Source organism: Sorex fumeus, unplaced genomic scaffold (assembly GCF_029834395.1).
Source record: "Sorex fumeus unplaced genomic scaffold, SorFum_2.1 ptg000122l, whole genome shotgun sequence".
In the NCBI taxonomy this organism is placed as follows: domain Eukaryota; kingdom Metazoa; phylum Chordata; class Mammalia; order Eulipotyphla; family Soricidae; genus Sorex; species Sorex fumeus.
The window spans coordinates 52,378,913-52,405,495 of NW_026606179.1; the positions used below are offsets into that span (position 1 = coordinate 52,378,913).

At 45.3% G+C, this 26,583-nt stretch overlaps 1 long non-coding RNA gene across 1 annotated transcript in view; it reads left to right on the plus strand.

The window, feature by feature from the left end:
* Positions 1–26,583, plus strand: part of LOC130044068 (uncharacterized) — a 188,267-nt gene that overhangs the window by 35,108 nt on the left and 126,576 nt on the right. Inside the window, exon 2 of the long non-coding RNA XR_008795376.1 lies at positions 7,873–7,964. This is a non-coding gene — a long non-coding RNA (uncharacterized LOC130044068). The remainder of the gene's footprint in view (positions 1–7,872; positions 7,965–26,583) is intronic.

The window sequence follows — 26,583 nt, forward strand, 5'->3', positions numbered from 1 at the left end:
GGAGGTCCCTGCTGGAAGAGAAGGTATCCCACCCCTCCACCCTGGAGGCTGCCAGCAAGTTTATGGTTGGTCCTTGGGTAATTCTTACTCTGCCCTCCAGGCCTTCTGCATCATGGCCCCCAACCTCAGTGCCCATGAAGGCACATGAACCGAAACCACGCGGTTCCATTGCAGTCCCCAAAACCCTGTGTTTGTACAGAGACCCAGACTCTCCCCTTAAAGTAGAGAGGTGCTCGCTTTGGGACCAAAAATCAGAGCAGGGACATTCCAGAAAGGTTGGTGGGGTCACAAAGCACAGTGTTCAGAAGGTAGTGGCATTAAATTCCTCCTCCCTCTTCAAAATTACCAACCCAAATGGTCCAGTGGGAGGGGTGGAAACCCTTCTCCTGCAATCAGCTAGGTACGAACAAGAGCATCTCCCTGCGTTCCTAGAGTGTTCCAAACCCCAAACCTCGAGGGACTGAATCTATTCTGGCTGATTATGCGCACTTCCTCTCCACCATCCCTTTTTCTTTCATTATCTAGGAAACAAGAGACAGATATTAGGTAGGACATCTCGGAGAAGCCTCCTAGGTCTAAAATTTAAGGCTTATAAGAGTTACAGCTGGGCCACAAGTATTGGAGAGGAAGTAGAGACACCAGAAGTCTGGTACACCATTGGTGGGAATGCAAAACAGTGCCGCCCCTATGGGAAACAATGTCGAGGTTTTCCAAAAAATAAAAACTGGACCAGGGGCTCTCACAAAGGGTTGGCACACATGTTTTGCATGTGTGAGATTCCTGGGTTCCATCCCTAGCACCAAATGATCACCCAGTTGCCAATAACGACTGAGTGTGCCCCCCCCCAATATAAACTAGAAGTAACATAAGATCCTGTGACTGCTGAATATTTACATTTAGTCCATGACTTCTCAGTAGTTATCTAAAAAAAATTTTGATCACAATCTCAAAAAGATAGGTGCCCTTCAGTGTTCTTGGCAGTGCTATAAAACAAGCCAAAGGTCTTTCTGTGAGTCCGAGGATAAAAAAAAATGTAGTGTATCCACATTATGCAATATTGTTCTTTAAAAAAGATCAGAGTATTCGGTCTATAGTCTACTTTCAACATGTGTCTCTCATCCGAAGCAAGTCCTCCAAACACCCTTTACTTGGTCATGCAATACCTCTATTGCAAATCAAAACACCCTAAAAGAAAGAGAGAGCAAAAGGGAATGCCCTGCCATAGAGGTGGGCCAGGGGGTATGGGAGGGCTACTGGGTTCATTGGTAATGGAGAATGGGCACTGGTGGAGGGATGAGTACTTGATCATTGTATAACTGAAACCCAAACACAAAAATATGTAAGTCTACAATTGTACCTCATGGTGTTTCACTAAAAAAAAAAATCAGAGTATAATAATAACGACAATAATAACACCCAGTGACTTACTGAAACTAGAGGACTTATTGCTTGGTGAAATAAGCCAAAAGGGCTGTAAGGTCTGGTTCTTCTGTGCTCTAAACTCATCTGATGCAGAGAAGCAGGTCTGAGCATGGTGGTTTTGCTGAGGCCTTTGCCAAGGGTGTCATGAGTAGCTGTCAGTCAACAGGGTGCCCTGAAGTGAGGTGCCTGTGTCCCAGAGAGCTGCCCCACCACGTGTTCGCAGCACTCTGATGGACACTTAAGAATCTGCCGAGTTAGAAGCTTTGGGGTTGAATGTTCCGCCTTCATAAAATAGGTTTATTAATTCTTAGTTTGTCTGTGTTGAATGCTTGCCAGGTGTCATCCTGGCTGCATGTGCCTTCCAATGACTAACTTGAGGAATCCACACAGCCACTCTCCAAGGCCCGTTTTCCAGAAAGAAAATTGAGTCAAAGCCCAGGTCACACAGCCCCTGTGGCAGAGCCAGAATCATAACACAAGCACCCCAACCCTAAGCTCTCGGACTGGATTAACCAATGTGGGCATCACTGGGTGCCCTTCAATGCGTTCCTATACTTGTAAGGGCTTGGTTTTCTCCTGACACCCAAGCAGGTATCCAAGTCCTTCTCCCATCTTCCTTCACTCTCAATCGTATCCAGCCACCTACTCTTTCACACATATTTATTAATTTCACATCAAGGTGAAACTGTCATTATTGTCAATCACGGCAGCCTGGCACTGTTCCATTCACTTCTCCACTTTCAATTTCATTTCCTCTGACTTATAAGCTGATGATATTACTCTATGCATATTACAGATCAAGTACAATAGGATAAAGACCACTGGTATTTCTAAGCAGCAGTGATCAAATTGTAGTTGTGCTTTTTAACTAGCTTCTTGTTTTAGAAAATGTGTTCTGATATTTGAGTTTATAATGAATTCTCTAGGTTAAAAATTATCAGTTATTTTGTTTTTGTAGTATTTTTTTTAGTACTGCATTTAGTTCCGAATACATTGGGTCTCTCTGGTTTTGTCTTGGGGCCACAGTTGGTGGTGAGGGGCAGGGAACTAGTCTGGGCTTGGGTTCTCCGGGGTCACTTCCAGCAGTGCTAGAGGTGGGGGACCACTCAGTGTGGGGATTATAATATGGGGCTCCTGCATGCAAAGTATGTACTTCAGCCCTTCAACCATCCCCCACCCCACTTTTTGTCCAAATTTATTGTTTTTTATAACAAAGTTTATAATAGTGCCATCTTACCTCTGCTTCCCAAAATACCTAATCCATACCCCCAAATAAGTCAGTGTTCTGTATCCTTTCTTCCAGACTCTATTACGTGCCTGTATCAGATTGCTCACATACATGTATATGTACAGGTACTTTTCCCATTTTGCAAAGAAACAGTAGTGTACCAGACTTACCATTCTATATTTTATTTTTAAAAACTTAAAATATATGAGGGGAATTCCTCAATTTTTTATGAATGCATAGCATAGCATTATATGACTTAAATAATTTAGTCAACCCATTCCCTTATTGATGGGCCTTTAGGTTATGGCTAATCTTTTTCTGTTCTGTATTCTGCTGCAATTAATAGCTTGGTACATAAATCTTTTAACAAACATATGGCAATAGCTGTTCAGGAATTTCTGGAGGAGAAAGCACAAAGTATGAGATGTATCACATAGGAGACTCAGAACATAGTTTCTAAACACTAGTCTCCATTCAAAGGAGTCAGGGTTCCTTGGCAAATGGCCAGTGCTGAGACAGAAGCTTGGATGAACTAAGAATCCATCAGAAGTCTCAGAGGACAGTGACCCAGGCCAAAGGCCACAGATGGGAGCTGCTGGGAGGCATAGCCACTGACCAAGCATGAAATAATCCAGTGATGAAATAAATAAGAAGAGAAATCAACACAGCATATCCAGGTGCAGTCACAGTCTCAGAATATCTCTCCCCAAGTGTTATTCATCATAGGACTGGAGAGATAGTACACAGGATAAGACACTTGCCTCAAATGTCGCCAAATCTGGTTCCATCCTCAGCACCACATATGACCTCCCATAGGTGATCCTGAGCACAGACCCAGGAATAAGCCCTGAGTACTGCCAGGTGGGGCAAAGAAAAATGAGTTATTGTGCACAGAGGTAAAAAATAGCCATGTGGTTCCCATAAGCCAATGATCAAAATAACCTGACTGGTGAGTAATGGCGCAAGTTACTTGAAGTTTGCTGACTGGCCTCATGTCTGTGGCGTTTGGGAAAAACCCTAACCCTGATCACAAGAAAACCCCCGAGACAGCCAAAGCGAGCACAGGTCCATGTAAGTCATTGATCAATGTACTTCAAAAATATCTGGGAAGACAAAAATGAGTGAAGGATCCATCTGGGTGAAGGGAGTCTCCATAGAGCTCACTTTAGTCAATCTTGATTATTCAGATTGGATTCAAGAAGAGGAAAAATGTATTTTCTTTTACTCTAAAAGACAGTGGTGGGGCAGTGAGCCAAATATGGATGAAATGAGTGATTAGATAATAGTGATGGCAGAAGGGGAAACAGAGCAAGACCCGAGTTCAGTCCCCAGCACCGCATGTAGTCCACTCTGTGGCTGTGGCCCTTATAAAAATACTTTTTGTTAAATTGTATTAGTTTCATGAGTGTTTATTTCTTGACTTGACAACTTTTCTAGCATTGAATAGAATATTTTTAGAAATTTTAAGTAGTATCTGTGTGTCTGTATAGATATAGATATACACATATATGTATGTGTATATATACATATATGTGTATATGTATATATACACATACATACTGGAGCGATAGCACAGCGGGTAGGGCATTCGCCTTATAAGCGGCCAACATGGCCAACCCAAGTTCAATTCCTCCGCCCCTCTCGGAGAGCCCGGCAAGCTACCGAGAGTATTCCATATGCCAGACACAGTAACAACAAAGTCTCCAATGGAGACGTTACTGGGCCCGCTTGAGCAAATCGACGATCAACGGGAGGGCCTTTACCTTTACCTTTACCTTGTATATATAAAGAAAGAAAACGAGGTGAAAAGAGTGAAAGAAAGAGATTGTGAATTTGGGAGGTGGTAGGACTTAGACCATCATCAGCAATGCTGGGGCAGAGATTGACAATTTTAATACAACATTTTTTAAAGTTAACATTTCACCAATCTGGGTCACGAGAATTCTTTTCACTATTTTTGCAATTTTGAGATCATTTTTAGGTGAAAAGAAAAAAATACATGTATTTGAAATTTTGATAGATTTTGACAAATTGCCTGCTATAGAAACTGTCCAAATATTCTCTCCCACCAGCAAAGTACAAAAGTGGCACTTGATATTTACAAAATATATTCACATTACACCAGAAGAATTTATTACTACTCCAAGAAATAGGCAAAGGTATTTTCTCCATTTTACATAACTGAACCTTCCAGAAGTGAAGACAATAAGAGTAGTGGTTAAGAACACAGGATTTTGAAGCAATAATTATATGCTATTTCACTCCAATCAGACTGCCAAACATTATAAAGTTTGAAAATACTGAACGTTGGCAAGGATGTAAAGAAAGGAAAACTCTCATAATCTGTTAGAGGGGGTGTAATTTAGTACAATCACTGGAGAGAGCAATTTGGCAATATTTAATAAAGTTGAAGATGAGTACATTCTGCAACCCAGAAATCCCATTTCTAGTTGGATAGCCTTGAAAAACACTCACATGTGTGCACAGACACACAACACAGAGCCTGGTTCCCAACAGGGTGATTCGTGGAGGTGAAAAATGGAACCATCCTGAGTGTGCCTAGAGGGAATGCATTGTACACAGTATGGCCTGTTGATTGCCGTATGTGAGCTAAAGGGAAACTAAAGAACTAGTTTGAAAGAAACTGCTGAAGAATGTGTGCCCTGTATGTGTGTATGTGAATATGCATATATATTTATTTTAAGCACAGTGATTTTTCAATACTGTTAATGGTAGGGCTTTATACACAAAATGTTCCAACACCGTATCTTCCACCAAAATGTCAACTTCCCTCCACCTGTTCCAGTGTCCCTCCCCCAGTGACACCCCCGCCATGGTAAACGTCCTACTAATGACCAATTGCCTTTGGACAATGGTCATTCCTTACTATAGTTTTTTTTATGTGCCACATATGAGAGAGGTTTTTCTGTATCTGTTCCTCTACTTCTGGTTGACATCACCCAGCATCAATATGCATATATTTAAGAAAAGCAGACACACTTTCCCAAAGAGGGTGTGGCACAGCATCTGTAGATTGGTTCTTTGGGGAATAGAAGGTGAGAAGAACAGGACTGGGGAAAGTCTAAAGAGGGATTCAGCTGTGTTCATAATGTTCTATTGCCAAAGTAATAGTAAACTGATATAAAATTTAGCATTTCTTCAGTTGTGATGTTCAGGTCATAGGTGTTAATTCATTCATTTTCTGTGCTTGTCTGGATGTTTAAAGCTTGATGGAGACAATGAAAAGTTTGGGGAATTACAACAAGTTTTTTTTTAATTTTTTTAATTTTATAAGTTACTTCACAATATTTAATTACATTCAATATTCAAACACCAATCCCACCACCATTACACCTTCCCACCACCAAATATGGGGTGTTTCAATCTCAAGCCCCAACCTCTGTCCCAAAACACAAATGAAATAATATATTTTATATTGTCTGTTATGAAGAACTGCTGAGCATACTTACAAAAAAGTGTTCATATAAATAACAGTGTGAAGATTGTTCTATTTTGGCAGGAGCCATTAAGACATTCTATAGGATATCACTAACATGTTGTTATGGTTTGGGTGATGTGAGCTTTGGTATATATGTCTGAAAATATGTATATATGTATTGTCACTGTCACTGTCCTCCCGTTATTCATCGATTTTGCTCGAGCGGGCCCAGTAACGTCTCCATTTTGAGACTTGTTGTTATTGTGTTTGGCATATTGAGCACGTCAATATGCCAGGCTTTGCCATGCGGGCGAGATACTCCTGGTAGCTTGCTGGGCTCTCCAAGAGGGGCGGAAGAATCGAACTCAGCTCGGCCGGGCTGGCTGCGTGCAAGACAAACGCCTTACTGCTGTGCTATCGCTCCAGCCCCAGTACATATACATATATATATATATATATATATATATATATATCCTCTATGATTTGTTGCCTACTGTCTAAACCCTATCAAATATGATGTAATTATGGAAAATGGGAAGGGAGTGTCCTATGATGTGTTTCTGTAGCCATGCAGTCCAGGAATATGTTCACTCATATGTGAAGCTCAGCCCGAGCGTGTGGAAAGCGGCCTGGAGCATGGCGGTGCTTGGGTTGTGAAGGTCGGCTGCCAGGGCTGGTCCCTTGGGGTGGGGAAGGATCTCACCCTCCCCCCCTCTGGGGATACCCCGAGTGAAAACAGCCTGGCGCGGAGACTGGTGGCATGATTATGGAGGCCTCATTCTATGCTCCCTTTCGGAAGAAGCAGCCTTGAGTTCTGGAGGGTGGCTGATGAGGAGATTATCTGGTGCTGGCAGGAGGTGGCTTATGGATATGACCCCTGGGTCGCTGGAGACTGGGGGAAACCGGCAGAGGATCTCTGCTCCCAGGTCCCATAATTACAACAAGTTTTGATATCAAATCCTATTCATATTTCTTTCAGCCCTTGCTAGTTGTAAAATATTAGGTCAAAGGGACCTTAAACATCTCTAGATCTCATTTTTTCTACATGCAAAGTAGCTTCTCATTGGGTAAAATTTAACACGTTACATAGCAAAACAACTGCCTGGCCTATAAGTCTTCATAAAGACAACTTTTTTGTGTGTGGTGGGAGGTGAGTTGGGGGGTTGGACAATACTCAGTGGTGTTCAGGGCTTATTCCTGGCTCTATGCTCAGAAATCCTCCTGGCAGGGCTTGGGGGACTATATGCACTGCCAAGGATTGAACCAGGATTGCCTGGCTAGACTGCAAGTGCTTTGACCCCTGGCCTATCTCTCTGGCCCCCATAAATATTTCTTGAACAGATGAATGAGCCCATCCCTGAGCACAACCTCTTAAACTGTGAAGATCTAGTCAGTATTCTTGACATGACTTCTCTGATTTCCCATTCATTTGAAATAAGGGACTACTCAGTTTCACTTTCTTATAGAGAGAACCAACAATCAAATGAGTCAGAAGTCTATCTCCAAGGATCTTTGAGTTAATCTTAGAATTAAGATTAAGACTTAGAATTAAGTCTTCCTTGTCAAGCCCCTCTGGAATTTGCTGAAACACCAAATTGTGCGGCTTACCCTGATCACAGCCACATGGAGTAGCGGACAGACTGAAAGATGAAGAGCATAATGGTGATGCTGAAATGTGGATTTGATTCTAGTGCAGCTCGTGGGAGGCACTCGTTATTGCTTTCATGCCACATAAGGGATACATGCAGTTTCTCACAACTGCTGGTTTTTTGCTTTCTCACAGACACTAATTTGGGGAGCCCAGACATTGTGGGTGTTTGGAGGACAGCTTTGAGTCCCTGTGTTCATCTTCTCCACCACCAATTTTTAGAGAAGGTAAGTTCTGCTTCTCTCTCAACTCACTTTCTCTAAACTCTGGCAACACTGATGCTGCCCACCATGTTTCGAAGACTATAGAAATTGCTGGAATGGTCCAGATGTGCTCTCGTTTCTATGCATGTGAATTTATGTCCAACAGGACCTGCTGGAGAGAATAATCTCTAAAAACAAACAGTAGAGTGAGTATTCAGAAGCTGCCATTAGATTTTGCTTCTGCTCTGAACTGTTTCCTTATTAACTGGTGGGAGTGACATAGAGAAAGTTTCATAAACTCTCAATTCCTTTATCTGCAAAAAAAGAGAAATTTGGACTGGAATGCTGGGAGGAGATTTCCCTAGTTCTTATTCAGTTTCCCCATGAAGGTTGCAAAGTATTGATTGAAAGCAGTGACTTCCAGTAAAGCCATCCAGGTGCTCCAATCCCTAGAGTGCTGGTTAAGTGGACATCCCAGATCTTCCAATGCAGAAACCTGTCCCTTTAGCGAACTCCCCAGGTGAACCGCATGCAGAGCCATATTTGGGGACCAGAGACATGACCGCTGGAAACCTCAATATGTGTGATGTATGCATTCAATTCTGGGAGATGTGATGCATTGGTTGGAGGCCAGACCGAAATAGCTGGAGGTACCTTGTATTCAAGGAAAACATAACAAGACCTGGCATCTGATGGCTGTTTTGCCTTTCATTTCTTGGTGGTGCGCCCACCCCTTTGGCAGAATCTTCCACTCAACACTTCTTAGAGCAGAGCTCTGTGTCCTGGGTAGGTTTCCTGGCTCTCATTCTCTTGGCTGCAATTGAATGAGAGTGAAATGCTTTTGAAGAAATAACCCCTGAAGGATAACATCCCTTCCTCAAGTGGACCCTGTATGTATCTTGCCAGTCACCATTGCCTGCAGACACACAATTGGTTTTGCAATCAGTCTTTGGCTGTGGAGGTTTGAGGCTTTTCTCCTAAGCATGTCAACAGTTTGAAATGACAAGAGAGTGAAGGTAAATCATGTTTGCATGTAGGACCAAGACGGCTGCCTCTTGGGAAAAGGTGCAGTGCTGGCACTCCCTCATGGGGAAGCTGCAGCCTATGCTCAGAGTCCACACTCCAAAACAGAAAGGTTTGCAGACCGTGGCGGGTCTAGATTCTGTTGCCTTGATGGATGTGCAAGCTGTCTGGGCTCTGTGCATAAACCATCAAGGAATCCCAGGCACCCCTAAAGAGACTGCCGTCTTAAATCCTGGCTTTGAAATACAAATAGGGTCTCCCAGTATCTCATACAGAGACTCCCCGCCTGGATCAGTCTAATTGCTCAGCAGGGCGACTGTTGCTCTTCCCTAGAGCTTCAGCAGATATTAGTTCCTGGCATCAAATAAAGGGGATTGGAGCTTTAAGGGCATAGTGTCACCATTGTCTGCTGTGGTTGGGGTAGGGTAAGATATAAAAGTCTCCTCCCAAGTCATGGGCAGGGCATGGAGTATGGCGTGTCGGATAAAGTGGTTCCTGTGGGAACCACTCGCCCATGAAGTGAGTTCCGGATAGCACCCACTTCTGGCCTGGTATGGATATAGACTTGATTTGATTTGGGGTTGATTTATTTGTTTGCCTTGCTTCTCGAACAGCATGACTTGGATTTAATGTCTCAAATACTGAATCCAATACTTCTAGGTTCACTGACTTGTTGTTATTTAGCATTTATGAAGTATATGTCAATGCACTTGGCGCTTTACAATGACTCATAAAAAGGCATGATCCTGGCCATTGAGCAGAAGGGTGCTCTCAGTTGAATTACTGCCGAGGTGGGAATGATCACGGGACAGATTGGTACCTCTTTACCCGCCCTAAATAGTTACATATCCTGGTTCCTCATTGCATCTAAGCCCAACAGAGGTTTGGCAGACTCAAATACCATTTGGATGTCAGTATACTAATATAACAGACTCAAATCATGATTCTTGACATTTTACAGTAACAGGTAGCAAATTGGATGGAAGGATGGATGGATGGATGGACAGACATACATCTGTCATTAGAGACATCTGTCATTTTCTTTTTTTCTTCCATCTTTACTTATGAATCTTGTAAAACCTTGTGGTTGTAGAGATGACTTACTTAGAAGGCATCTCTGCCTCTGTCTCTGTCTCTCTGTCTCTGTCTGTCTCTGTCTCTATATATCTCTTTCTCACTCTCTCTCTCGTTAGGACTTTGGGATCACATCAGTGGTGCTTGGAGCTACTCCTGAGTCTGTGCTCAAGAGTTTTTCCTGACTGTGCTGGGACATATGGAAGGGCAACCATGCAGTGCCAGGGATCAGATTGGAGTTAGTCACATGAAAGGGAGGTGTCTTCACCTCTACCCTATCTCTCTGGCTCCATCTTAAGTGAGATTTTGCAGTGAAGATGAGATCAGGGTATCTACAAGGCAAGCAGAAACATAATGAGAAACTGATGACACAGAATCGCCAGGACTTATTAACAGTGACATGTCAGTGTCCCTTTCCTGGCCTTCATGAGATAAGATGCTAATATGGGACGGAGATGGGGGTGATGGGTACAGGGAAATCCCTCCTCTGCTGTGCAGCTTCCTGTGAGCCTAGATTTATTTCAGAAAAGAATCCCTCACCCTTCACCCTTCACATTTTGGTATCATAGCGCCCTTTCTGCTCCTTCCGGTCATGGGCCTTACAGTCATCCCAGGATTCCAGGCATCAGTTCAGAACTTCCAGGGGGTGGAAAAAATAGCAGCCCAAACAGAATCAGAGAGGCCAGAAATTCATAGGGACACACCTGGAAAGCAGAGTTGGGTGGAGGGCGCACAGAGAGGGCAATTGCCAGGCCATCGAAGCCCCTGTAAAGAAAGGCGGGGAGCATGCACTGAAGAAGAAGCACAGACAGACCTCAGTCCAGAGAAAAATCTCTGCAAAGCCAGTGAGGATTTGAGCGCCATGCGCATGTTGCTGAGGAGTGGGACAGCCCAGCCCAGCCCCTGGCCACATCTGTCATTTGGCACAATGGCAGCCTGGCCTGGAACAAATTGGGTGGATTCAAGGGGTCAAGACAACTGGAGGCCATCCATCAGTCCTGCTTCCGGGCCAGTGTCTCCTGCAGGGACAGTGGGGTACAGGCACTCCCAAGCCTCCATAAGGGACAGGGCTGTGCCTGTGGTCCTCTTGCCTTCCTATTCAGCCTTTTGGAACCATCCACCCCGTTCCTCTGTGGGACTCATCTTCTACTTCGCCACCCAGAATGAATGTCCCACTCTGCACTTGTCCTACCTCTGCTCCCTACCAGGGGCAGTTAACAGAGTCCCAGACAGAGCCCAGGGATGCCCCAGCACGTCTTCCTCAGCCGTGTGGCCAACCCTGACCCTTGGTGTCTTTCACTCTCCCCTCCTGTTAGTTGCAAACTGTCCCTCACCTTGTTCATCAGAGCGCCCCCATTCTGCCTCCCAAGTGGCTTTTTCCTGAGAGCACTCCTAAATACCTCTCCTTCCTCCCATGTCCACTTTGCTTCACACTTTCTCCCTTCCTAAGTAGTAGAAAAAGAAGATCCTTCTAACCCCCTAACATCTCAGCTCCCGTGGACTCTCACTGGCTCTCTGGCCTTCAACTGCCCCTTTCTAGGGGGTCACTTCTCCCTTCTCATGGGCATTTGCTCTCTGCTCCTCTCAGCCCTTCCGTTGGCCCATGAACACCAGTTTTTTTCTTCTTAATCGGGCCCCCATACTGCAACCCTCTGAGCTTTTGTGTCTCTCCTTTCTTCCTCAGGAAATCTCTAGGAGAAGTTTCTAGCCCTCCCACCTCCTTCTCATGACTCCCTGCACCCTCACCCTGGGATGAGACTGCATCTTGAGGGACAGTCCTTATGCCTGTCCCACCAATCCAGCCTGAATGTGGGGGTCCGGGACCTTTAGTCAAGCCCATCACTCCTCCCTCCTCCAGGGTTTTCTGCCCCAGGCTTCTGAGCTTGCTGCGCTCAGCTCTCTCCCCACCTCCCCACCTTCACTCACCTCCCTTCTCATCTCACCTCCTCACTCACTTCTCACTTCACCTCCTCACGTCGCTTCTCACCATCAGAGCAGTAGTGGTACCTCCAGATTCCGCTCCCATCACTCTAAGGGGTACTCTCTGTTCTTGTGCACTCCTGCCCTGTCGTCTGTGCCTTTTCCTGCTCCACAGAAGCTCTGGGTTGCTGCCCTGCAATACCCTGCTTAGGCCACACACACACACAAACACACACCCCTCAGGACATACCCCGCATCATCTCCCTCTGCCCCCCTTCTGTTCGCCACCTTCCTATCTCCTCCCCAAGGAGACCCTGCTCTGTGGGGCATTCAGGCTGAATTTGCAGTCAGGTGACCCTTCACAGCCATTCCACCAGCTCTGTTCCTGGGATCTCCACTCTACCTCCAGTGCTCAGGGGCACATGTGGAATGCTGTAAATGACCCCATATTGCCCCATATTTTTCCATGGAGGCCATAATAGTCAATGGTGGCAGTTTTCGTTATGTCCCTTTTGTACTCAGAGACCTTGATGGGACTACCTGGTGCCACTTCTTCCTGCCCAGAGGCAGGGAGCCAGGACTCGCTGTCCAAGTAGCTTTCCTTAGCACTGAGCACTCATTGGTTAGAAAACAGTGCCTTCTCACTCCCCCTCACAGATCTCCACCCCCCCAAAAGAAAGACAGAAGGGTTTGTATGCGTGTTTGTGTGTGTATGCACATGGGTGCATGCATACATGCTTGCATGTGACTATCTGACTCATATCTTGAACCTCATTGTAATCCCCAGACAAGACATGAATTGATAGCTTTCTGTTCAGAGATTCCTTCTCAACTCTTGCAGAGGGTCAGAGTAGCAGGACTTCGATCAATGCTCGGGGGTGGGGTCTGGGTTCAAATCTGTGAAGCCAGAAAGAGGAGATTGTCTTACAGAGCCCTTGTCTCCTGCTCTAAGGAGCTGCCGACAAGGAAGATGTGCCTGGGGGTGATTCTGGCTGGCTGGTGGAGGGCAGGCACTGTGAAGGCTGAGTAGCACACAACCACCTGCTGGGCACAGGGCCACCGCTGCCACCACCACTGCAGTCCCCGTTCTCATCAGGCCCACAGTCTGACATCAGGCACAGCTTCATTATTCACTCCCTGGCACCGGAGCCTAACTTGGGAATTGCGCACAACTGGTAAATTAATATCCTGAGTACTTCCACTAAGACATCAGGCTAATCGTTTGGGGTACTTCAGATCGCCGTGATGGGTCCCCGAGGATGCAGAAAACAACAGTCTCTGTTTTTTTTTCCAACCAAGAAGATACTTTTTTTTTTTTTTGAGTTTTAAACGTCCCTGGTTTCATGTCGCTGTTTCCACAGCCAGACAACTGTCAGCGGCACTGAAGCCAGGGAGCAGATGGCAGTTCCTCTGGCATTAGAAGTCTTAGGTGGGCACCCGTGGGAGCCCACATACCCATACCTAAGTCGAACTGAAAATGAACTCCCGGCTGGCAGAGCGAGCATGAGGCGAGAAGGTGAGAAAAATGAAGGATCTGCACTAGAGGATGTTTACAGAAAGCCAGCTGCAATATCCAAGTTGATTCAAACAAATAGAAACATTGAAAGAAGGTTTTAGCAGCCAGGGAGACTGCGCAGAGGACTCCTGCCTTGCATGGAGGAGCTCCCCAGCCAATGCCCAGCACAGCATGGTGCCCCCACCCCAGGCCCTTGCCGCTGAGTAGAGCAAGAAGTGCCTCCCTGGTCCCCAGGGACAATGGGAAGACCCCCCCCCCCACAAAAAGCATATACATTGAAAAACTATTTTAAATTTAAATTGAGGCTAAGACTTATTAGCTAGGTAGTAGTGCATTGGGATTGTAATTAATGCTACGGAATTATAGACTTCCAAATGGCTGGAATGGAATGTTTTGTATTTTCTATTTCTTTATGATAGAATAGAATCATACACAATGGAAGGACTCACATCAAGAAGCATCTTACTGTATTTCCATTTCCGGACACCTTCCTTGGTACACCTGTCCCCCTCGTGTTAGTGGACGAGTTTGGAGCTTTGCGTCATGACACGTGGCAAGGATTTTGTGTGTTAGTCCTCAGTGTCTCTTACTGTATGGGTTTGGCTTATGGGTTTGGTTTTGGTGGGGAATTTGGGGGCAAGGGGGAGAGGTAAGAGCCATACTGGTGGTACTCAAGGCTTACTCCAGGCTCTGTGTTCAGGGATCACCGCTGGCAGGAATTTGGGGACCATATATGGTACAAAGGCTGGACCTGTGGTCAACTGCAGGCAAAGCAAGCACCTTAGCCCCTCTCTGGGACTCTCTCTCTCTCTGGTCCCCACTACCTCTCTAAACCCTTTCAGTGTCCTTTATTTTCACTGCAGAAATGACATCACATGTGAAAGTGTAGATTGCTGTTCCTGGCCTCGGCACAGACCCATGGGCAAAGGACACCTTTCTGAATAAATGCAAAACTAAAGTCCTTCCTAAATGACTGCAGAGCCTGGATCACAAAATTGCTCCCCAGAAATGGGTTATTTCATCCTGCTTGCTGGTGGCCTCATAGGCTCCGCATGGTTGGGAAAAGGAAGAGCTGTGTGAATGACTCTGGGGCAAATGATCAAGAATCCTCACTTCCCCCCCCCCCACCGGGGAAGAGCTCAGAAGAGAAAAGCACAGAGAGAGCGAGCAAGAACCCAGTGGGAATATCAGCCACTCCACAGCTTTTTCATGGAAAGGAGAACGGAGGGAAGTGGGTGGTTAATTCGGTCTAAGCAGCCTTGGGTAAGTGCCAGAATTTATTTCAATGGTGAAAGGTCCTCAATGGTGGAACACATACCTGTGTAGAGTTTGAAGTGGAGGACACTGTCATGACCTTCCAGGTCAAGCCTAAAAAGTGCTCATCCCCTGGGCACCCCCACTGGATACCCCTTAACTGGGTCTCATCTTCCTGGACTGTATGACAATTGTTTCTTTGCTTTTATGCAGATTGGTTCTTCTCATGGGTGTCTTGCTGCCTCTGGGATCATCATCCTTCTCTTTTCCTTTCCTAATAGCTCATCATTATATAGGACAGTGCCATTCCTGCTGGCTGGCTGGGCCCCTGGGTCACTGCAGGAGACCTTGTTAGCATGAGCCAGGTCAGCCCCTGTGCCCAGAGCCACCCTTGACTTGTGCTTCTCCTGTGATACAGTCAGGATCCCCGGGGAGTCCCCCCACCCCAGACTGGTTCTGTGGAACGAGGGTGGGATCTGAGAGCTTACGTTCCGAGCATGTTCACCAACAAGCTGGGTCTCAGTCTGCACCATTCTATTCTCCCATGGGTGAAGAACCTTGCTCTCCCAGGCAGCGTTTTCCTTCCTCCAGCTGCTCCTGGGTCCTTATGGCTCTGTTCCCACAAACACTTGTTACTGTTAGGCTTTAGCTGGTTCCCGGTCTGTGGCTGGGAGCTTTTTCTTACTGTGGTATAACTTGCATCTCCTTAATTAATTCCAATAAATCCAAACACTGGTTGGTCATTTGGCTTTTATTTATTTATTTTTTGTCAATTGTCACTTTGAGTCCTGTGTCCATATTTCTGTAGTTCATTAGTCTTTTGCTTTTGTATCTTTTGTTGTTGTTGGGCCACACATGGTGGTCCCCAGGATATACTCACAGATTTGCTCAGGGGTCACATCCAGCAGTACTCATGGCACCGTGCAGAACTGAGCTTAAGTCCAGGCTTCCTGCATGCAAATTTTGCTCTCTGCCATGTTGACCTGTCTCTCTGGTTGGTCTTTCTCTTCCAGATATGTCAATATAACTTATTTTAAAAGCCCCAATAAAGAATCTGGGGTGTGGGTTAAAGCACAGGCTTAGCATGGCATTGCCCTGGGAAAGGTCTCCAGAACTATATGCACCCCCGCCACGAGCAATGCCAGGAGATCCCCTTCCCCAATAAAAGAACACAATAAGATTTTTATTTGATTATTTTAAATTCAAATCTTAGATTAATTGGACAACATCTCCCTTTATAGCAGCAAGGACAAGTTACAGGAAAAATATATTCTTTAGACAGTCTCTTGTTTGCAAATGTCTTCATAGAAAATAAAATTTTTTTCCTTACCAATGAGTTCCTAACCATAGAGGCAAAACCATGTAGAAGAACTATCAGCATTCTACATATGTCCACGGAAAAATGTGTTTGTAAGCACAAGGCCATCTCTAACTGGTAATAATGTAGCTTAAATGGATCATTCCAGGCAAGAGGACCTATTATTGACGCTGCCATGGCCATCCACACTTGTTAGCTTGTCTCTGAAGAACAAAATTGTGAGCAGCAAAAGCCTAAAGTGAATGAAATTTTATCCAATTCTCAATCTAATGAAAACGCTTTGGGCTCTGGGCCAGAGAATAGATATGGACCACGGACGGGTCTTTTCTCAGGGCCTCAGTGGACAGAATTCTTCTTAAATAGCCAAGGGCCAGGAAGGTGGCTCAGAGGTGGAGCTCTGCCTTGCATGTGTGAGACCCTGGATTCTATTCCCATCACTAGAACATAAATAAGTACCATCTTACTCCATCATTTTTAGTTAAAATGTTTTCAATAATATATTTATGCATGTATACACACAGAGAGATAGAATACAAGTCTATGCCCTTATATGTTTCAGAAAACTAGAAGTTTCTAGCGCCACCTTCTACAACCTCTTCCAACTCACAGTACACAGACACACATACAACACATGCACATACAGAATTTTATATGCATATACACATACACACACACACATAAACACAGACGGCCCCACACACAAAGACATATGCACACACCCCACCCTTATGCCTGGAAATTATGCTCCAAATATGTGTATAAGTATAAAGAAATTTACCTTCCTTTCTGTTTTTTTTCTAACATGTGGAGACATATATTCCCATTGTTGCTTATGTGAAGCCAGAATCCCATCCTAATTACTATGTAGACTTGATTTAAGAAACAAGCATTTCCATGGAAAATGTGTGGTAGTGACTTCCACTCTTACTCTGAAATAAAGAGGGTGAGAAGAACAGCATGTTTAGATTCACTGAGAGCCAGCCATTGTGAGAGGTCCTCCTGGGCTAAGAAGGATACAGAGCTGCTCCCTAAAGGGGACTTCCAGCTCCTCTGGGCTCCAGACGTGTCAGCCCCATTCTATATTCTCAATCCACTGACTTCCAGGCTCCTTGCTCTGAGCCTGTGCATCCTGCTCCAGATGGAATGGGGAGATCCTACCTGGGAACATAGACCCCATCCATGTGTGATTTAGGAGCTGTTCATGGTCAACACCCAGAAACTGCCCCTAGTGCAGCAGAATCTATCTCTTGGCTGGAGGTTCCACCCTCACTGGTTTCAGTACCACAGTGCACCTGGCTCCCATTTCCCATCACTTGAAGAGCTATGAATGAAATGAGTTCTGGAACATTCACTTGTCACCAAGACTCAAGTCTGTGTCCTGGACTTTGGTCTGGAGGAAAGATGAGGCTATTTGTCACCGTGGCAGGTGTCCTGAGCCTTCAGACTCCTTCCACTTTGATGATCATGTCATTCTGTTTAAATCAAGCTGGAAAACCTGTTTGTGCCCTAGAACGGAAAAATTTTTAGAAGGTTCTAGAAAGGAACTTTCACTTACTAGCTAAAATTTCTCCCCACAGACCTTGGACTCTCCAGCCATGCCAAGGGGTGTGGAAATCCCCGGGGTTGTTGTTGTTCATTTGGAGAGATTGACTGGAATGACAGACACTACTCCCTGACACTCTTTGAGTTCCTTCTGCTTTTCAGTTTAATCATTGTCATGCAGTTTCCAAAGAAGGGGCCTAGGGTCATAGTACAGTGGGTGAGGCCTTGCATGTGGCCAACCCCTTTCCATCCCCAGCATTGCCCATGTCCCCCCACCCTGCCCCACCAGGAGTAATCCCTGACCACAGAACCAGGAACAAGCCCCGAGCACAGGTGTGGTCCAGGTCCCTTCACCAGCCAAATAAAGACATGTTCGTTGAAGAAGAAGGGACCCATCAGATAGCATGAAGCATTTCATGTTCAGAAGCGTCAGCTTTGATTGGACCAACTGTGCTTTTCCCATTTCCTACAGGCTTTGATGAGCTGCCCACACGAATGTACATGTAGGTACCTGTGGCCTGCTCTCCAGCCCCCTTTTTCCAGGGTGAATAGCCTTGCTTGGTGCACTTGCCTCAGAACTCCTGGCACCTGCACATGTTCAGACCTGCTGCTTCAAAGGGGCCCGAACTGAGACTGAATGCTGGAGGGATTCCATAATGTCCCTGAGCTTCCATACCTGCTACTTCCATGATAATTTTCTGACTTTTAGATGAATTAGAATTTTTTAATGGGCCACTGAGATATGACGAAAGCTAAGGCACTTGCCTAACATCCTGATGACCCCAGTTTCAATCCCCAGTACCACACATGGTCCCCTATGCATGGCCAGGAGTCACACCGAAACACAGAGCCAGGAATAGACCCTGAGTGCCACTGGATATGGCCTCAAGGACCCCCCCTCCACATTTAAAAAATTCTCATTCCTGATAAATAAGGTAGTTACTAAATCACTGAATCATTATTACAGAAATCCAAATCAAGTTATGGCACACACTACCTCCCCTACCCCCAGATATGGGAATTACGCTGGGTTCTTACGTATATTTGTGGTCATCTTGGTTTTTTAGACCCATAGAATGGGGATGCACTGGAGCAAATCTCTGATGAAGGCTATTCACAATTTAGCATTTGCCGTTATATGGAAAAGTCGATTCCATCCAGCAGAGAGAACATTACAGGCATGTTCAATATAAAATGCAAATATAATGGCTTGGTGGGTTGGCTGTGTCAGCTATGCTTCACTTAAACCTATTACCTTGGCAGATTTAATATCGTTGCAGATCTCTGGCAAGGAGGGTCACCGGAGGACGGTAGGGCTGCTTCCATGGTCCACTGGCTCAGTTAGATGGGAGTAGAAAGAGGGTGCCAGCTGAGGAGGCTCAGAGGGAGGGGCCCCGCCTTGGAGCAATAGGAACCTCCACCCCCATAGACCTGCCCAGTCCTTCTAACAAGCGTTATTTACTCAAGGAAAGCAGGAACCCTGTGGTGCAACAATTTCTCTCTACCATGACGCCCGATCTGACAAGGCCTGCCCAACCCCACCAGGTCTTCCTGACCACCTCCAAATCTCCAGAACCTGACCCCACTGTGCAAGGACAAGAGAAGAGCATGGGGCCTCAGGCTCCACCTTAGAGCTTCTGCGGCCAGTTGGGGCTCCCTTAGCTGAATACTTCTGAGTGGACCCCTCTATCCCTTAGCCTCACAATCCAGATTCAAACTTCTGTCTCCTCTAAAGGGCTCAGCTTATCTTGCCATGGCCACTGACCTACAGAATGTAACTTCTTGTATGAATTGCACAGAATTTCTCATTTCATTGCCCCCACCCTGGCCTTCCATTCCTCCATGAACTCCCACAGAAACTCCCAGCCCAGACTTCCACCCTAACAGGGGGATTTCTGGTGCCCAGAATAACCCACTTTAACTTTCCACTCATGTGGGGGCAAGGAGACAGCCCACCCAGAGGGGACAGTTCATCAACATCTTGGAGCATCAGCCCTAAACTTGGTTTTGCAGAAACAACAGCATTTTTCATATGAGCTGGGCCAAGGCAGTGACTTGTGAATTACTGCAGAGAACTGCCAAAATAATTGATCCCTTTTCCAGAGAACATTTCTCCTATAGCTTCTATGATCCTCTTTTGCTTTGTCTTACATTAGTGTGCTGTGAATATTATCTGTTTGTAGCTATTTATACTTGTAGTAAAAAATAATGGGAAGAAATGTGCTCATTGGTTTCTGAGCTGAAATATTGTACTTGACTGAGGCCATTAGCACTGAGACTTTCTGCAAAAGAGAGAACAACCCACAGAGCAGCGGTTACCAGGCTGCTGGGGAGGAGAGGGACGGGCAGCCGAAAGTCCAAGAATTGCAGAAGGAAAATCCAAACGGGAAATCTGAGTACACAGAACCTTCCTATAGAGTTGACATCTGGGCTTCAGGAAGCAGGTTTTCCCTTGGATTCTTCCCTAACTAGCTCTGCAGTCCTGCAGGAACAGTCCTGCTCAGACCATTTTCTCCTCTACACAGTGAGGAAGTGAACCTTGAGAGAGTTCCCCTCACATCTAGGAACTTTCTGCAACTCTGCAACACTCAGACAGAAGCCAGGCACATGACAAGTTGGGAATCTAGACAACTATTACAAAAGCAATCATGACCAACTTTGAATTTCTTAGTATCTCCTGCTGGCCTGAAATCAGTGCTTCACAACCATCCTCTCATTGAATGCTCAGTCCTTCTTGAAACTGGGTAGCCTAGACCCTATTTCACTGAAGAATGAATGAAGAGATCACCCAGACCCAAACTTTGAAAGGATCCCAGTGTGCACAAACAACAGGGCAGAGTCTAAACCTGCAAGAATCAGAAAGAAAACTCCTTCCAGAGAGTGGGTCAGAGCACCACCCCCTCTTTCTCCCTTTTTGTCTGAAATCTCACTCTGCCTCCCCTCCTCTGACTTTCTCAACTTCTAATTTACTCTGTCTTCTGTCTTTTAAAGTACCCAAGTCTGTCTTTGGCATGTGCAGAAAGGTGACATAAAATTTCAGAGTTCTGCGCCTGTTATTTGAGGTCAGATAAGGATTGTTAAGCAAAGATCAAAAAGCGAACTTCTGAGCAGCCATTTGCATTATGAAACATGAGTGTAGATATGACCCAAAGAGGGTGAGACTTAATTCAAAGCAAGGCTTTGTAAGAGGGACATGTAAATCGTCCTATGCAAAGATGCCTACCATGTGCCACCTGCAGTTTTGCAGAGACCACCTTTGAGTCCTAAGTGTTGGGGGTTGGACATGAAGGCAGAGTGGGAGAGGAACCTTTTTCCAGCAGGTGCTAGGGCCTCATCTCCCAGCCTTCTTCTCTTCACAGCATACCAGCTCTGTTCCTTTGAGCACACTGCCCCACTCCCCTCCACCGCCACCAGGCAATTGCTGATGACTAGTAGCTATTATGAGTGAATGGCAATTATGTGAAAAATTTAAGGCATACAGGTGACTTTTGGCCAGGAAGTTCTGTACAAATTAGAACTAGGCTCCAACATCAGCCCATAGACCAGGCCATCATTGTTACCACTCTGGGCATAAGCAATAGCTCTACAGTGTCGCAGCTTATGTTCATGGAACAATCACTCTCCAGGGCTTGCAATGCCACGTTTGCTAGTTTCCCTGCCTCTCACATGTATCTATAAGACCCAGATCAATACATGCAGGGAACTTGTTCATGGGCACAGAGTCCAAAGCAACAAGTGATTCCATAGGCACTTTCCCAGGAAAGGATGAGTGAGACCGCACAGTGCTTCTTCACTTTAAACACTGACAGCGCCGTGTATGTGACACTGTGTGCATGTTGCATTTTCTGTTTGATACATCCCACCCCCACCCCCCACACACTGTCACAGCCCTGTGCGGTGTTTCTGAGGGTACAGAGGCTGTGTGTACCTGACGAAACCTGATGAAGAGAGCATGCGTGTCAGGTCAGCCTCACCAGACAGGAGATCAGTGCTGCTGCTGGACGTGTGACCAGTGCTAATGAATTCACAGTAGACATGAAATAGAGACACACGCAAAACAGTATTGATCCGTTGACAAACATGTTATGGCCCGAGGCTGGAAGGAACCTAACCCAGATGTCCCCTAGGATCTATGACACGGTACTTGTTTATTCAGCTTTCGTAGGGCACTTCATAGAATAGGATTGCTGTGAATATTGAGAAATACTTGTATTTGCCAACTTAAGAATTTTTGATGATGTCTTGGGATCTTTGGGGGGAACTGCCAGGGAGGGTCCTCTGGTCTGAGTGATCTCATGCCATTTTCTGCTTCCTGGCAAACAGGAACTTACAAAACAATCTTCTAACTCCTCCTCTTCCTCCTAGGGCAGACAGTTTTTCTCACTATTTCACTCAATCAGTATGTGCCCCCCAAATCTGCTGCTCCAAAAGACACAGAAGAAGTGTTTGGCTGTCTCTCCTCAAAAGAGCCGACCTTGGTTAAGAGGACCAGGCATCAGCGGGCAGAGGCAGCCAGGTGGATGGTACGTCTTGGAAAGTGGCAAGGGAAGAGTTGGCTCCCCAACGCAGTGCCTAGGGAAGCAGGCCATTTTTCTCTTAGTCACCTTGAACTGTTAATGTGCTGTTTCCTCCCAGGAACTCTGAAAAGGAAGTTCAGTTCTAGCCAGAGCTTCTAATTAACTCCAAAGTTTCTACCACATCAGCAAACACCTCCAGACCACCCCAGTGTTCATTTCTCACCAGGCATAAGTCAGAAACTGATGTAAGTGAGAATGGGCACCAGAGGAAAACCTGTTCCTCTGTGAGAAGTGGTTCCTCTCTTTCCCCCAGCTGGACTATTTTGGGGGTCCTGTCATCTTAAAGCTAAATAATGTAGATTTATGATACTCATAATGCAAATGGCCATATTAACCTAGTAAGCACCCATTACACACTAGGATCTGTGCTCAAAGCACCGTTTCTTTCTTCATGTCAATCAAAAGCTGATCTTCATAAAAGTCTACAGAGGTCCTTAGGAACTTTGGGATTGGGCCAAAGACTGCACATAACCTGAAGTGGGTGACTAAGAGGTAGCAGTGGGGGATGGCCATGTTTGTGACTTGGAATGAAAATAGAACATTCCAAGATATAGGAACATGTTATGAACCCCTGGGGGGAATCCCGTCAATGACCCAGGTAAATAAAAGTTTCAATTTACCTGGAAGAAATCAGAGCAAAGGTGAGTGCCCAAACATGACGAGACTTAGGGGACAAGTGAAGGAGTTCAGAGACGAGCAACATAATCATTTATGTCCTCTCCATCTATCAATCAGAAGGAAGAGAGAGAGAGTATCAAAGGAGAAACATTTTGGCAGACTTTAAGTTTGGGTGGGGTGCCATCACAGTGGGATGTCAGCAGGCAGTAGGTATCTGGGACTGAACTCAGGAGAGTGATTTGACTTAGAGATGATAATCTGATGATCAATGTATAGGTGCCAATCAAAAGCCCAGTGGTTTTTGTCTACCCGAAGCAAAGAACACCACCAAAGAAGAGAAACCCAATTTGGAAACACTGATGATTTGGGGTTAGAAAAGGAAGGCAAAGCCTAGGGTAGCCCTGTAAATGAAGGAGGAAACCCAGCAGAGGACAGTGTATGATGGAGGTGAAGGGCTCCAAGTGGACTGAACTGGTCAGTGACAGAGAAGGGAGGTTTAATTGCCCATTTATTAACCTGACAGTTGCACAGAGAAGTAGCCATGAGAGAAGAGCTTTGTGTAGAGATGCAAATGGGCTGAAGAAGTAAAGACAGGACAAATGGAATTTATTGTGAGTTTGTTGACACTCAAAGAAAGGAGAGAGAGAGAGAAAGAAACAAAGAGAAAGCGAGGGATGGAAAATTCTGGAAAGTTCTAGAGGTTCTCTGCATCACCAGTTAGAATCTAGCCATAGTTGATCATTGTTGGCTAAAGCAACAGGGAGCACTTTAAAATAGCACATGATTAAAAATTACACAAAGTGAAAACCTCAGGTGGGGGCCATGGTGGGAGATGAAAGAGACTCGAGGATCCGGGAGGGCTGTCAGTTTCAAAGGGGATATTACTATGAGAGGTAAAGGTAAAGGCCCTCCCGTTGATCATCGATTTGCTCGAGTGGGCCCAGTAACGTCTCCATTGGAGACTTTGTTGTTACTGTGTTTGGCATATCGAATACGTCACGGGGAGCTTACCAGGCTCTGCCATGCGGGTGAGATACTCTCGGTAACTTGCCCGGCCCTCCGAGAGGGGTGGAGGAATCGAACTCGGGTCGGCCATGTTGGCTGCGTGCAAGGCGAACGCCCTATCAATGTGCTATGAGAATCAATGGATAATAATACAATAGCAAATAATTCAGATTCAGAAGGCTTATGGTGTTTAAGGTCTTACTAGCTTCCATCCTGGGCCAATTCCCTCCCCTCTCTAAACCTAGGTATCCTTACCTGTTGCACAAAACTAAATTGCTCTTCCCAACTTCTCTCACTGCTAGCAAGGAAAGTCAAACAAATCTTATATGCAGATAGCATCTTAAGAATTGGAAAGCCTGTATAACTCCATGACAGGAGCAGCCTTCTTTCTGCCTTTACCCCTTGCTGGCTGGGGAGTCTTTTCCTCTTGAAGTATTTTCAGGGGCCATGATAAAACTTGCAAAGTGTAGAAAGAATCTCTCTCCCTTAGGGATCTTTGTGTGTCTGTCTGTCTATCTGTCTGTCTGTCTCTTTCTCTCCCAACTCACTCGAGGTATAGAGTTCTGTGAATAGATTGGAAGCAAAAATGTGCTTAACTTTTTGAAATGTTGCAATATGACTAATTTTTTAATGATGGAACTACATGAATAACTGAAGTGTGTGAAGGCACACTTCTTTTTAGATATTTATCATACTAAACTATCAAGTTTAGCTTTTTGGGTAAAAAATAATTTCCCTAAAATAAAGATGGCATGAAGGGTTGGGACAATGACTTAAAGGAGTGCATGCTTTGCATGCAAAAGTCCAGGTTCATTTCCTGACACTCCACAGACCTCCCACCCCCACCCCTCACCCCCACAAGCATCATACTGACAGTAGCTCTCAGCACTACTTGGAGTGTGGTATTTTTCATTTTGTTTCCAAACTGAAAAATAAAAAGCTGACATTATACCATATCTATTAAAATTTCAGTGATCACAAGGCATGCAGACACTCATTTCCTCCTTTAGTTACCATATTGAATCAGCACTTCCTTCTCCATCAAAATGCCCCCTCTTGTGATATTTGTGCTGCATTTGCTATATGTGTGTGTGAGTGTATGTGTGCTTAAAATCAAAACTAAATGAAAACAAAACCACCTGAGCTATGTATTCTTACCTAAAAAATCTATAAGTCATCTTTCTGCAGACAAATCTCCACAAATATGTTGTATTTGACCCAAAGATTGTTTAAAAACAAAACAAAAACCTGGAGCCAATCTTTCAAAATGGATCTATTTAATATTTTAACACACCCATGTCTCCCACCTCTTGGAACACTGGAAGAGTAGGCAACTCAAGGCAAGGCTTTTATTTGCTTGAATAAAGGTGAATGGCTCCGTCTCCAGTTCATCTCAAATCCTACTCTTTCTATTGCTTCCCCCAAAAAAATAATGTTTCCTAGCCTAGATACTTGGGGTAAAATGCTATATTATTAGCTCTTTGACAGCACTTTGTCTGCTCAGCGTGGGACTCTATAGAATTGGAAATCTGGTCTTTTCCTCTGGGTTCTTCTTTGTATGATAAAGATTAAAATAAAAGCAAAGTAGTTCCTTTGGGAAGTGTTTAATGCAAAGCCCCAAAGAAAATTTTGTGTCGCTCCAAAAGCTGAGGCAATTGGCCAAAAGACTCCAGGAGGTTCTTCCTATACCCTCACAAGGTCAAGAAACTCTGATAACCTATGATGGAATGGAGAGACATCTGGTAGACCACTTTCTAAAGTTGGGAAGATAAAACATATTCTCAGTTTCATTAACATTGATGTACTAGCCATGGCTGTTCCGTACCACATACAAGAAATTCTCAAGCAGAACATTCTTTGGCTCTTGTCAAGTGGTCTGTAGTCTGTGGAATTTCCTATTCTCCAGTCCCAGAACAGAAAGCAACCCCCGCCCACCCCCCCTCCTGACTTTGGCCGTCATGAGGTTTAAAGAGGATCATTTGTTTTCATTACAGCCCCTTGAAGCCCTTCCTTCCCTCCTCATTAATGAATTTCCAGTCTTTCATCAAAAAACAAAAACAAAAAAACAAACACAAAGAAGGACCTGACAGAGGACATGGTTAAGTGGCTGGCGCGCATGGCGGAGCGGGCTTTAGAGACAGGAGCCGGCCATTTACTGATTGCAAGAAGGGGCTGACATCCTTGGTTAGTATGCTAATTTCATCCTCTGCATTTAACATTCAGATCAGGTTCGTGCAGGCCCTCCAGAAGCCGCCGAGTCCAGGGATGGGGTGGCTGTCTGCCTTGCAGCATTGAGCATTCTCGGCATGAATCACATAAATACCCAAACATTCCATCCGTTCCCACTTCACTCTCTGTCCCTCCCTCTTGGAGAGACACACAGAGCACAGAGCCGCGCGCATGCCAAGCATACACGCCACCTAATGCCATCGCGGGCGTGTGAGGGCACACACACACACACACACACACACACACACACACACACACACACATCATACGCAGGTCTGGGAAATGCAGTGGAAGATGCCAAGGCAGGTACCTGGGTCATTCCCCCTACTTAGGACCTCCTAAGCATTCTCTGCGGGGATGGTTCTCATGCTGGGACAACTTGCCATGGGGTGCGGATGAGGGGTAAAACAAGGGTGCAATAGAACTAAAATCCCAACCCAAAGGAGGACACTTTATATCCAGTCCCAGAAATCCTTTTTCTTTTTTTTAAAAAGGGAGAGGGTAGCAAAAAAGCTCCAGTCCCACTGATGTAAAAGAGAACCAGATAACTTAGTGAACCCATACCCA